The sequence below is a fragment of the Thermobia domestica genome, chromosome 12 (assembly GCF_964235325.1).
Source record: "Thermobia domestica chromosome 12, izTheDome1.hap1.1, whole genome shotgun sequence".
In the NCBI taxonomy this organism is placed as follows: Eukaryota; Metazoa; Arthropoda; class Insecta; order Zygentoma; family Lepismatidae; genus Thermobia; species Thermobia domestica.
The window spans coordinates 172917423-172929536 of NC_137465.1; positions in this window are offsets into that span (position 1 = coordinate 172917423).

Below are 12114 nucleotides of genomic sequence, written 5' to 3' on the forward strand. Positions count from 1 at the left end.
AATTCACACTTCATGCACATTTCCAATATGCAAAATCAGTCAATATCTTCAGTTGAAATCACTGATATAGGGAGAAAATGACTATTTAAAACTTCAGGTGTGAACGTGCGCTTGGAGCGATATATGAGCATTATTACAGCATATTCTTTCATGAATTGTCTCGGTGATCAAGCGTGTTTAGTAGTGTTCTTGAAAGTCTAGCATCGGAGGGTGGCAGTTCGAATCTTCCTCTCGGCAGTTTTGATTTTTTTTCAACATATGGAAACATTTCTTTAAATATAAAGTTCTGCTTTGAAGTGCTTGAAAAAAAATCAGATGAACTATCACGTTTCAAAGCCTGTTACATTTGTTCACCCTGTCATCATTTATATACGAAGACGCTAAAATGAGGGACGTTAACATTGCTATAATGGGAACAACTTTCTGATTTGAATACCAACCTTAAATCACACGTCCAAAATGAAAATTATTCATGTTCTGATACCTATTGTAATATACAGGTGTGTATATATAGAGAAAGAAAGAGAGAGAGAGAAAGTATGTGAGAGAGATAGAAAACAATATATGCTGTTATTTTAATTACAACGTAAAAAGTTATTGCAATTCATAATCTGGATTTTTACAAAGCGATTTGAACGCTTGAAGCGACTTAATATTCATAAAGCATCTTTTTCTTGAAGTGTCGCAAATAGTCCGATGCTTTGTAATATGTGCCAAAGAAATAAATGCATGTTTTTAACAGGATAGTATCGTCTACCTTTTGCTTCCATTGATGGTATAAAATAATGTTGAGTTGATTTTAACATCCCTTTCAGCATCGAGGCTATATGAGACGTTTAGCTACTGATTAGCGTGAAATCCGAACCACATGAGCTCACACCGGGAATCGAACCGGGTCTCTTACGTCAAAGGTGCGTATGCTAACCGCTTAGCTACGAAGGAACTCGGTATGAAACTAGAATAGCACACATTACCCCATATTATTTCACCGAAAGATTTCTGTTTTATGATCAGTTAAAATAGTATTTCTGGACACCGTAGCGAAAAATGTATTTGCTTTTTCAAGTAGTGTACGAAAAATACAAAGAATAAACACAGTGGAAACGGAACCAAGAAATGAATTCAAAGTAAAGTGCTTTGCCTCTCTCGAATAAATCACTCAATGTATTACAAGTGCATATCTCGTGCATTTCCAGTAGAATTATTAAAACGCGCTGGCTTTATAACTTGGCTGTGTGGTCTAGTGGCTAGCATGTGTGTCTGTGGTGTACAGGGTACCGGGTTTGATTCCCGGTGGGAGAACTTTTGGAATTTTAAATGTTCTCGTTCGACGTGTCTGTGTTTGTGTCCCTATTATTCAAGGTTACTGTAAAACGTGTATAACCGAGTAGGGAATATACAGAAAGTACTGATAAGGGGAAAGTAGACTTTGGTAAGTGAACTTCGGGGCCGCCTTTCGCGACGTAAATTAAGAAGAAAATAAGTGGGTTTAGCGAGGCGCTTGAAATTACAGTAATGATTGACGGTTCGGTTCCCAGTCCGGTTTTCTTTCAATATAAGCATATTTTATTTTTTCTAAATACAACGTTACATTTTTAACATTTGAATTGGTTATAAAAACAAAATCAGATAAACTGTCAGCTTTCAAACCTTTTATTCATCATCTGTTTGTATACGAAGATGACGCTATGGAAATGCTAGCACTACCAAAGTTCAAATAGATTTCTAAGTTAATATCAAATTGAAAACACACGCGCAAAATGAGAATATATGTTTCTGCTTTATATGTATAGTTCAATTATACCAAACAAAATCCGCCATCCCCATTCCCTTTGGCGGTAGGGGTAACTTTAAAATTTTAAAGTGGGACCCCCATTTGTTATTGGACATTTCGATTCTCCAGAAAAAAGTGACTGATTTCACCCAGAATTGAAAACAATTCCTTCACGGATGGCACTTTAATCGATACGGGAAAAGGAGGGGTAGCAAAACGTTATGAAAATGTTTTTTGTCAGATCCGTGCTCTGTGGTCATATAGATAGCATACTGGACTGCACAGTCAGAGATCCTGATTTCAATTCCTAGTAACCCTGGGGGAACACCAAATGAGTACATAACAAGTAGTGACTATTTTCATGAATATATGCATCATATAAAAATCGCTTAAAGTTTGATACTAAGATATTATTATTATTATTATTATTATTATTATGTTACATATTACTTGAACTTATAATTAGGAAGACCTAGGCGCAGATGGGAGGACAATATTAAGATGGATCTCGCAGAAATAGGAATACAAAATAGAAACTGGATCGAGTTAGCTAAGGATAGAAGTCAGTGGAGAGCTTTTGTGAATGCGGCATTGAACCTCCGGGTTCCATAGGCCATAGAATTAGTTAGTTAGTTAGGAGGGTAAGTGTGCCTAAAGTCAGCCGTCTCCAGTAGTCAGCCATTTTTCAGTAAAAAGCATATTAAATAAACATACAGTAGCTTGTTATCAAACAAATAATCAACTACAACTTAAACAGTGTTGCCACAGTCCTAACTCTGGAGTGGGCTGAAAAATAGTACCAAATTGAAACAAAAAGGGCTGAATTCATTATTTTATACCATCGGGAGTAAAAGTGTCGGGGAACGCGGAGGGACGCCGTCAACCCATTTTCAGAAAATATCTGTAGCGTCCCCCACTTCTAAAAAAAATTACAATGGGTAAAGATAGGCAAGGGGGACGGCGTGACGTCATACATCCCCTACTTTTTCAGATCCACTTTTACTCCTGAGTGTAATACATGGCTCTATAACATGAAAGTAACAGAGGTAAAGTTCTATAACACTCCCCCCCCCTTTCCAAGAGTTTAAATCAAGAAAGTGTTTTTTAAAATTAATTTTTAAAAACATCCAAATAGGACGACTAAAATTTCTACCACACTGCTTCTTTCTCGTCTCCTTTATGCGCGGCGCGGATGCGCTCATCTAGCGTCATTTGTTTTCGGTATAGTTCGAATTACGAATTTTCTACACAAAGTTCGTAGTGTTATGGGGTGTAACGTCACAGAAATGAATGTTCAACAGCATTTTTTAAGAGTCCAACACACAGTATGAGTAACGTGAGATGTAGGAAAAGTCTTACTGACACTTGAAAAAGTGACAAGTATTTGTTAAATGGTGCTGAATTGGGTAGAATTGTACCAACTTGCTGACAAAAGGGGCTGAAAATGCCTGCGTGGTACCAACGGGCCAATGAATGACAAAAAGGGCTTAATTTGGTACAATTGTACCAAGTGTGGTAACACTGAACTTAAATCAGAGCTCCAGTATTCAACCTCATTTGTTCTGGCCTGGTGTGACTCCTCGTGGCAGAAAAGAAAAATTATCATTTGAGGTCTGCTGATGCAAGTGAGCAAAGTGCGCATTTTGTTAATAAAAAAATAAGGAAGAAGCTTTACTTCAAAGTTAAGTTAAAATTATATTATTGTAAAATAGTACGAGTTATTGCTTTCTTCTATGCATGAATGTATCGTAGCTTATCAAAAATTCGTGGTTTATGATACAAAACAAGATATTGCGTAGAAATAAGGGGGGCTGACTACAAGTTGCATTTTTGATAACGTTTTCCGGTAATCAGCCATTAGGGGCTGACTACTGGAAATGACTCTTCACTTCAATTTCCAATGGTCAGCCCCCCATTACTTTCAACGGACGACTACTGGATACATATACTCCAGTAGTCATCCACTTATCATTCATTCAATTTAAATGACACATGACATACAACTAAGACACTTACTTATACGTAGAAGACTTTTCTAACGATTTAATGAAAAAGTAACTGTTATGATGTCACTAATTGCATCATACAAGTATAATACAGTTATAAAGTACGGGACAAAATTAAACGATCGAAAATGCCATTAAAACTTATGACGATGTTGGTCGTTTATTTTTGTCCCGTACTTTAATATCAGTCTGGTATTGTAACCATTTCAATTCTTGTATTTTTCTAGAACTGAGGGAAAAAAGGTTAAGGATTTATGGCTGGTCTGAATTATTTCTCTAAAATTTAAAAAGGACATGTAATGAGTATTTATTTTACCCTAAGCATACGCCCTACATAAGCTTTGGGGGCCCGGGCCCCCCGGCCCTAGCAGGATCGACGCCCTTGACCTTGATCATAGCTTAGTCTTTTAATCTAAGGTAGCTATGAGGAAGTAAGGGTTATCCATATCTAATTGATTTATTTTTTTAAATTACTCCGCACAATGTCGCGTTTCTGCACGTTTTTAATTCCAAGGCTGCAATTGCTCTTCAACTATTATTATTATTATTACTATTATTATTATTATTATTATTATTATTATTATTATTATTATTATTATTATTATTATTATTATTATCTGTTCTTATCTGCCCTGTTCCTAGAGTTGCCTGATTGCCGAAACAATACAGAATAATCATAAATATTTACATTCTTACTCACTATGAGCGTGAGGAAAATATGTCTAACAGTTTAAGAACGCGTGATTTAGCGTTTCTTTCAACCAGTCCAAAGACATCTACTGGAATAGACTCAGTGTCAGATGTTTTTGCAATCAGGTGCGTTGAGGATACTCTATCCAAAGAGTCTTCTTATTCTACACTAATGAACACATATAAGACTATTGTTCTGTCCGAAGAGGATCGATCTGCTATCAGTAGATACTTGCTAGTGAAATGCTCGATATCTTAGTCCTGGAACATACCAGATTTTAGCGATTGGCCGTCTAGAGCCTACAAATATATCTTCGATATCAGAAATAGACGTTACGTCTGACTCAAACCAGGAAAACAACATATTCGTTATGGCATCTTGTACTGAAGCGACGCAAGGTGAAAGGTCTGCTTCTGTTTCTACAGTCAGTAGAGCCAGAAATAACTCCATATGATCTCAGAAGAAATTCAAAGAAAACCTTCGTAAAATACTTCCATATCATTTGGCTTTGATTAGCATCTTTTCTGGCTAGCTCCAATCAAAAACAAAACTACTAAACATGTGCCCAGAGAAAAAGTTCAAAGTGCAGTATCCTCCCAAGCATAGAGAAATTATCAGATGGTAAAGAATGAAAAGAAAAGAAAACTAGAAGAGGAATGTCTAAAATGAAAAAGGGAGAGAATACAAAAGAAAGGAAAAATTTTAAGTCAAACAAAAAGAAAAGGACTGTCAAGCCAAGTAGCACTAGTAGTTAAAATGACGAGACGCAAGAAGTTGTTGAAATGCCGTCTAAGGCCTGAAGAAGAATTCATAAGTGATATTGAGAACGATACACTTAAATATATTGGGTGTCACTTTTGTGATCATTGGTACCACTTAAAATGCACGTGCCTCAGTGTATTATCGTACGAGGAACCTGCCAAACAAGTACTTAATGAACTTCATATTAAAGGGTTAATGTCATAGCTAAATATAAATATCAATGTAAATATAAATGTAAATATAAATAGGCCTATATATTAGTTTTAAATAGGCTAGTCTAGGCCGAAGCACATTTTTCTTAGTTTATGGTAAATATCATACAAGAAGTCTTTTTTCCTGTATCGCAATATATTTTCCACCAGGCCTGCTTCTAGCCACAGAGGTTTGGGGGGGGCATAGATATGTTAGGGGGGGCAAGTCATTAAAAATCTCTTACACATATCTAAATTGTGTTTTTTGTGTTGAGGTCTGGAGGGGCCACGAAAAGTTTAGGAGGGCCAGGCCCCCTAGCTCCCTCTAGTTGCGGGCCTGTTTTCCACGTAGTTTTTCTTTGTAGGAACTCTGAGTGCAATATATTTGTCCCTTAATTTGCTACTGAGGAATTGATCTCTAAAATTCCATTAAAAAAGTCAATTCTATAGTGTGGCTGAGTACTGGTTAAAGTAATGACTGACCTTTGGTTTTCATAGGCCGACTACTGTTTTTTTCAGGGTTTCTGGTATTTTCTTTTTCATGTGTAATTATGTATAAAAGATTTCCTAGTTGCAATTTTTTGAAGGAATGTTGCCTAACTGGAAAGTAGAACTTTACATATTGTTTTGTCTGTGAAACATATGCTTGTTTAGCTTTATTTGAAAGTGTTAATTTTGCCAAAAATATTGAACGTTGGAAAACCGCAATAGCATTTCCTTATAGGGGCCAAAAAAAAAGAGAGCTGATATTTCTAAAGGAGGCAATCGTAACAAAAACGGATAGGAGATAAACATAAATCGAAAATGTTATGTTGAACACATTTTCATTGATTTTGTCTTCTGCCTCAGGCACTGACAAGGTCAGACAACTATTGTCTATTACGTTTAAAATTGCCTAAAGGAAAGTTGAACAGAATACCACAGATCTTATCACTCAGTAATCAGTTGTGAAGTGCTCCCTTGTAGTCAAACAACATATATCGAAATAACGTGTTTTCTGCCTCTTAGCAAATAAAAACTACGATCTTACTAGCTCTTGGAGTAACCAACTGCGCATGTCGTTTAATAGCTTCAACTAAAAGGGGTGCTCATTCAACGTGCAACTCGTGAAAAGGGTAGAAGTCAAAAATGGCTGAGAATAGAAAAGAGCGTGTTCTTGCTTTAGTGCAAGAAGGTTATTGCGCTGCACAAGCCGCTGAAAGGTGTGGAGTTTTACCAAGAACAGCACAGAAGTGGATAAAGCGTTTTCGAGAGACTGGAGAAACTATGCGGCGCCGAGGTAGTGGTAGGCGTCGTGTGACATCACCTGAGCAGGATGCCCAGTTTGTTGCTGCTGCGCGACTTAATCCCAACATGACCGCCAGACAACTTCGGCACGCATCAGCTTTTCCAGGCTCTCGAGATACTGCTGTACGGCGTCTTAGGGAAGCTAATCTTCACGCCCGTCGTGCTGCGGTGAAAGAATTCCTCTCGGAAGAGCATATAAGACGACGGCTTCAGTTTGCGGAAGAAAATGTGAACCGTGATTGGAGACATGTTGTCTTCACAGACGAATGCACATTTTCTTCCTCAAATAATGGCCCAGTAGTCGTGTATCGTCCGAGAGGCTGCAGGCATGATCCCAGATACGTTTTCCACAAACGTCACTGTGGACGCGTATCTGTATCTGCTTGGGGTTTCATGACATCACAGTGTCTTGGAGTACTCCATAGGGTAGAGGGGCGTCTTACAGGTGAGCAATATTTACATATCCTTCGGGATGTTATGTTGCCATCTGTGCGTTTTATCTACCCCGATGGAGTAATCCAGTTTCAGCACGACAGGTCTCCGGTTCATATGTGTCAATTAGTTCAGAATTGGCTCTCGCAGCAGGCTGATTTAGAGGTCCTAGATTGGCCACCGCGTGGAGCCGATATGAATATAATTGAGACAGTATGGGCAGAGGTCAAAAGGGTGATGAAGGAGAACTGGCCTAACCCGCCTCCATCCACAAAAAATCAACTATGGGAAATCGTTGAAAACAGCTGGGAGGAAGTCTCCCGTAGTGAACGCTTTCTCCGCAGACTTACCGAAAGCATGCCCAGAAGGCTCCAGGCAGTCATCGATGTAGAAGGTCATTGGACCTCCTATTAGACACTTATATATAAACAGCCCTTTTCAGGGCTACGTATTCCCTTCCATTTTTTTTTGAATGCCAATGAAAATGTATCTACGTCACTTTCACCGTTAAACAATGAAAATGAAAAAAAAAAACATAATAGCAGTGGACAAGACTCGATCGTGCGAACTTGTGTATTGTAATCTCTCACTTATCCCCTGAGCTACGAAGTAACACGTAGATTTTTTGAAAAAGATATTAGTAGTTCATAACAACACACTCCCTTTTTATGTAATTCATGTGCCCCTTGCTGCTATCGATGGCGTGAAAACAAAATGCTACACATTACCCCATATCATTTCACCAGTAGATTGCTGTTTTCTGATCAGTTAAAACAGGATTCCTGGATATCTAAGCGAAAAATGTATTTCTTTTTCATGTATTCTACGAAAAACCTAAAGAGTAAACAAAATCGAGACAAGCAACTTTCTCGAACAAACCACTCAATGTATCAGTGTCATTGCAAACAACGTCTCGCTGATGTAATGAATAACAACATGTAGTAAAGGTCATGGGGTCTTCAGATCAAATACAGCTTGTCATATGGTTTTGTTTTCTTCAGCACAATAGAATGTTTTAAAAAAATATCCAGTCATGTGAGAAAAACAAATTTTGCAGAAATATAACATTTCGTTTTGAGAGGCGTATTAGCACGAAGAAATAGTTTTATTTCTTGCAATCCAAACCGTGAAGAATTAGCTAATGAATAGCGTTTATGGGTCTTTCAATGACCACCATCCAGTGTGTTGTCGTCGGCAACGTTACGTTTTTCCTTTTCTTTTTTTCTCGTTTTCGCGCATCACATTCTGTTTTTCAATGACTTCTAATGCTAAATTTTAATCCGCTGTTACTTCGTTCGTCGTTTTCACTTCCACCTACAATATTAGATTTAGGAATAGCTGACTATCCTCTAATTTGTATCGAAGTTTTGTCAAGTTTCTAGTGAACGTCAGCTAACCATTTTCTTCCAAGTACTAAATGTATTCAAATATTTATTTCAAACGGCTGATTTGATTTCCCGTGATGATCGGACAGGCAAACACGACGTCACTTTTACATATTCACCGCCTTATTTGGAACTTGCCCCATTTCCCCTCAAAAGTGGATTTTTAAGGACAACGGAAGATGGGCTCACATACAGTGGCTCAATAAAGAAGTCGGACGTATACATATTCACACATTCCAAGAGAGAATAGACATTCCAAGAGTATGCTTCAGAGAACAAAATATATATTTCAATTACTCTATATTATTTACTTATGGAAAATAGAAACATCATTAACAAAACTCAATTTCATGACTATAAAAAATGCAAAAAAGTGAAAATACAGCTAAAATCCATGTCAAAAAAGAACTCGGACAGGTAGCACCACTCACTCTCTTTTTGGTCTTAATAGGGGAATTTCCAAAAGTTTGTCTACTTGACAGTTTCAGGTGACCAAGTGAAACGAGTTGAAGTTACACTGTTCGTGCGTAGGTAAAACTGTGTGTTTAAAATTTAAAATGGGAAGTCAACTTGGGCAAACTTCTTTAGCAAGAAGAGAACTTATTTTAAAATATTATAAAGAGGGAAAATCAGTTCGTGATACTGTGGAAATAGTAAATAGGTCACACTCCACACTTCATGATATTATTAGACGTTTTAAATCAACAAAATGACTGGAAAATAAACCAAAAAGTGGTAGACCTAGAGTGTTTTCAAAGTCAGATGAGCGATGGATTGTACTATAGGTTAATAAAAACTCCAAGATAAGTGTCCTAAACTGGCCAAAAATCTATCAGAACATCTTAATAAAAGTGTGCATTCCGAAACGATGAGATTGGTTTTAAGAAGAAGCAATTTAGAGCCCGTAAAAAACCATTCGTGAGCAAGTGCAATAGACAAAAGAGACTTAGTTTTGCAAAAAACGTATAAAAATAAAGATTTTTCGTTTAGGAGTACTGTGTTATTCGCGGACTAAAGCAAATTTAATTTGTTCTGCTTAGATGATCAATGTTATAACTGGCGAAAACCTAATGAAGCATTCCGACAGCGTAATCTACGATCCACTGTGAAAAGTGGAGATGGCTGAGTAATGGTTTAAAGCTGTATGTCCGGTGCTCGTCCAGGTAAACTGTGTGTAATCGATGGAATTATGAACCAAACGAAGTATTTAAACATTCTGAAGCAAAATTTGGTACAAAGTGCTGAAACATTGGGAATAACAGAGAACTTCCATACTACCAGGATAACGATCCCAACCACAACGCACTCAATGTGCGCTTGTAACTTCTGTATAATTATCCGCATGTGCTGGAAACACCTCGGCAATCTCCTGATATTAACTTTATTGAGCACTTATGGGCTCATTTGGAAAACCAGTTAAAATATCATACTATTAGAACAAGGTAAGACTTGGAATCAGCACTTCAGTCTGAATGGGCAAAAAAATATCCTTCCTTCTGCACAAAACTTGTAAAATTGATGCCCGGAAGATTGAAAGCGATCGCAAAAAATAAAGCATTGACAACAAAATATTAGAAATATCTAATAACATTCTAAAATTTTGTTAGTAATAAAGTGTCCGAGTTCTTTTTTGACATGGATTTACGCCATGTTTTCACTTTTGGTATTTTTTATAGTCATCAAATTGAGTTTTGTCATTGATGTTTCTATTTTTCAGAAGGAAATAATATAGAGTAATTAAAATATATTTTTTGTTCTCTGAAGAATACTCTTGGAATGTTTATTCTCTCTTGCAATGTGTAAGTATATATATGTCCGACTTCTTTATTGAGCCACTGTATTTTAAAATAAGGTGTTTATATCCATCTGTTCCTCTTACGACATATGTGTTAATGAATCCGACTGGACCAAATACTAAATACCGTATATTTAAAAGATAATTTGAAGTGCTTCATCCGTTTTGCTGTGAAGACAAGACACAATCTCGATGTCATCATTCTTAAATATTGAGCAAAAACGATACAAATTGCCCCTCTTCTCCATTTAGTACCGAAATTTCTAAACACGGTCGGACACGTGCACACTCGTTTTAAATAAGGAATTTATGTATCATATTTCATCTCACAAACGTGAGAGATTCTATTTTTATCATACATTTTAACCCCCTCTCTTCTGTTTGGATACGCATTTCAATAAAAATGTCGTGACAACAACCCAGTCCGAGGTAGGTGTTAACTATGTTAATAAAATTCATTTCAAACGGTTCAGCCATTTTTCGTTATGATAAACAACGTGTTTTAAATTTATATACTATGCAAATATAGGTTAATAGTATTGTTCTGTCTTGTTATTTATTTATTTAAGTTATTTATTGATATAAAATTGAGGTGTTACGTTTAATGTTTAACAATACCTAGCATTTACCATGTTATCAACCGTGAAGTAGCGAATTTTGTGTCTAATATTTATATTATATTCAATTTAATGTGTCACGCTAGTAGCAAATTAAGCATAAATGCGAAAACATTGTTCACTTTCAGTTCTCAAGAGAATTTCTTTCCTGTCTTTCTATTATTTTGTCAATAGCTTACAAAACACTGGCATCAGACTTTTGCAATTATATTTTTTAACGTTTTTCCCATAAACTCCCCTGAAAATTCAACCTGAATCGACCCTTACCGGGAATCGAACCCGAGACTACAAGAACCAAAAACACTCGCGCTAGCCACTAGACTTCTTTTATTTTTATTCCACGTTAATTAGTAAGCCCACGTTTCATATAGCCTCGCTGTTGAAAGTGTTACGTGAATATAGACTAGACCAAAATTAATTATTGGTGTCCATTTCAGGATCACTCAGTATTATGTTTTTAAGTGTTAGAGTGTTACAAAATCCAACACTTTTCAGTGCCTTATTAAACAACTTATTTTTTTAAAAAAAAGTCTTGAATGTGTATTCACGGATACAATAAGAATAAAAATCACTATTAGAAACAAACATTTGCAGTAAAAGGAAAAGCAGAAACTATTTGTGTAATAAAAATGTATATCTTTGTCAAAATATTTGTGACTTGGTGTAATCCATATTCACGTAACATTCCTCCACTAAAAACATGCTACCGAGTGATCCTGAAATGAACACCAGTAAAAAATTTTGGTCTATTCTATATTCACATAACAAAAGGAACAAGAAACTAAAAATCAACTCAACACTACTTTTATACCACCAATAGCAGCAAGGGGCAGACGATACTATCCCGAAAAAATGCATTTATTCCTTTGACCCGCATTGCAAAGCATCGGACAATTTGCAACATCAATTACAAAAACTTGAAGAGAAAGAATCTTTATGGACAATAAGTTTCTTACATACAATATTCAATTATAAAATGCCTACTACTTATCTTTCTTATTTAATTTATGGGGCGCGATGGTTCACTGGTAGAGTGCTTACCTTTGGTGCATGCGGTCTCTGGTTTTATTCCGTCCAAGTAAGCTTGTGGTGGACAACATTATGTCCGTGACTTTTCTCACAGCATTTCCTTTTCCTTTCACTGTCTCATTCCACCAATTCTTACATCATTTTT